Below are 3,066 nucleotides of genomic sequence, written 5' to 3' on the forward strand. Positions count from 1 at the left end.
TATGAAATCTGTCTCCCCAGAAAATATTTTAAGCTTATATTAAAAGGAAAATACTTTCTCATCTCACATAAGAGATAATAACCCTAATAAGGCTGAATTATCTGAATGCCACTCTGCATGGTGTTGCATCCCATAGAAAGACAAATCCAAGCTTAATATTCAGAAAGTAATGCACATCTTATGGAACTCTAAAATTGCCAGCAGAGGGGTAATTACATTAAATTTACATACAGCAAAGCACCTCCACACCCTGTTGGTGTACTCTATCAAATTCCCATTCTATCTGCTAAAAAAAAAAAATCTATTTGCTTTCTTGCCTTCAAAATGCTCTAGAAAAATCTCAGATCTGCCCTGATTCTATTTCCTTCTCCTTCCTGTCAACTTCCAAATTAATTTTCTGCATAAGTATCTCCCTGTCTGTATCGGGATGCTTTCAGCTGCAGGTAAATAAATATATTTTTTGACAGAAATCACATGAATAATGAGGAATTTATCTTCCTACATAAGAAGAGTAGAGGCAAGGTAAGTTCACAGTGCTTATTTAACAACTCACCAATGTGAGGCTTTCAGTTTGGTTGCTCTGCAATTTTTTTGTTTGTTTTTGTTTTCCTTTCATGGCAGTAAGATGGTTGCAACAACTACAAATACCACACTCTTATCCCAAAACATCTAAAGGCAAGACTAGGACTAAGCCCCTTAGTCATGTCCCTTTATAAGAATGAAGAACACTTTCTCAGAAACACCCACTAATATTCTAATGTCTCATTGGTTAGGATTTTATCATGTGCTCATGGATAAATTAATCACAGGTAAGAGGAATGGAATAACTATTATTAGCTGGTCTAATCAAAACTCAAGTCACGAGGCTGGAGAGGAGCCCATGGAGTACCTTAAAAAATGCTGATTTGTTCAGAAAGAAGAGGAGACATATTTTTGAGTAGGAAACCATTAGTCGCTATTACCTGCCCTTTCTACGTAGCTTCTCTCACTCTTGTAATGTCCCACTATTCATTATTCCTATTCAGCCCTACGAAAAGACCCTACAAATGAAATCCTCTGTAAGGAGACAAGTAGAAATGAAGTTACAAACAATTATACACAATTTTTCTATGCCATATATGTATATATGTTTATATAGCATGGACAATAATGCATAAGTATAATATTATCCTATTGTTTCTATAGCCTGTCATTTTTCTTTTAACAGTAGATTGTTCATCTTTCCATGAAAATGAATAGACTCTTACAACATTTTTACTGACTGGCTATTAATTTTGTGACTACTAAAATTATTAAACATTTGTATATTTTCTTGCATGTTCTTTGCCTATTTTTCTTCAGGTTTGTTTTCTTATTGATAAAAGCCCTCTAATGTACTAAAGATATTAATAATTCTTTTCATATATATTACAACTATTTTCTCAGGTGACTTTCAACTTTGTTATGTATCTTTTCACATCAGAAGAATTGCAGTTTTCATGTCAAATTCATCAAGTTTTCCTTAAAGGGCCAATCTTCCATGTTACTCTTAAAATGCACTCTCCATCCTAGGATTATATATGGTTTCTTTGTCTATGTTTTTTACCCAAAGCATACTTTAAAAGCATTCGCCCTGGAGCCAGTGTGCCTAGGTTCAAATCTCAGTCAGCTACATATTAGGTGTGTCATTTAAGACAATTCAATTAAATTAATTTTGACTTAATACCAAGTCACTTAGAACCTATAATACTTGGCTATTCTTCCAGTACTTTTATTATATATGTTACAGGTGAAGTTTCAATCCATTTGGATTAAATTTGGTACAGAGTACAACTTAGGGAGTTAACTTTATATTTTCAAATGGTTAGCCAATTGTCCCAAAACCATTTAAGTAAAATAATAATTCTTTTTCTGATGATTTAAAATGTGACCTTTATCATAATTACATTCCTTACCTGATTTATTTGTTTCTGGGCTTTCTATTTTGTCACATTTCCTTGTATTTCCTGTAGTTTTCCCTTCATTTCAATACTATGCATCTTTGCCCAAAAAAGTTCTTGAGGCCCAATGTGGACTGTAATCTTTTTAAGTTCCTTCTCCTCTTTCTCTCATTGAGAAAGTTTGTCTTGGCATTGATATTTTTTAATATTAACAATACGATTCATATTTCCTTATTGTTGGCATTTTCCTAGTATATCATTATTCTCACTTTAATCTTTTACTTTCCATGTGTCTAAAACATTTCATTTAGCTATATTTATTACATGCAGCTTACAATTGGGCTTTGATTTTTTACCCAATCTGTTTATTTACACATATTAAAATGTTTTCTTTAATGTCAAGTGTCCTATTTCTAATCCTTTATTTTCTTCCTTTTAATAAATGAAGATTTTTGTTTTGTTTTCCTTGTGTGTTTGTATGTGCATGTTCAGTATGATACTTTAGGTACTTTCTCATCTGGTTTCAGTTCTACGGGCTATAGTGCCAACCTTATATAATATACTTAAAATCTTATTTATTTTTTCATCAACTTTGATAATATTCTTTAACTAACCTTCAATATGAATGATAAAATATGAGCATATTCCCTGGGACGTTCATCCCACTGCCAGCAGTCAACAACAGACAGCAGAGCAGAAGGTTGGCTATACGCCTACACTGTAGCACAGGGAAGCTTTAGAAGTGCAGGCAGTATATCTGGTTATGAGTAAAATCATCACCCCTTTACCTTAACACTTTTTCCTCAGTGAAGTAGAGAGACCCAAGACCCAGAAATTAGCATGGCTTAAAGAACATTTCGTTGAGCCTGTAACCACCTTTGGGATTCTCAGATACATATATTTATACATCAATAATATATCAATATAAATATATGGCCTCAGATATATATACATATATATGTAGATACACATATACACACATATATACATATATAAGCATATACACATATATACACACACACATATATGAAAAAGAAGGCACAAAAATAAATATCTTCAAAACCCTTCTGTCTGGGCTTCCCTGGTGGCAGGGCTTCCCTGGTGGCGCAGTGGTTGAGAGTCCACCTGCCGATGCAGGGGACACGGG

This window comes from Lipotes vexillifer, unplaced genomic scaffold (genome assembly GCF_000442215.2).
Source record: "Lipotes vexillifer unplaced genomic scaffold, Lipotes_vexillifer_v1.1 scaffold148, whole genome shotgun sequence".
NCBI lineage: Eukaryota > Metazoa > Chordata > Mammalia > Artiodactyla > Lipotidae > Lipotes > Lipotes vexillifer.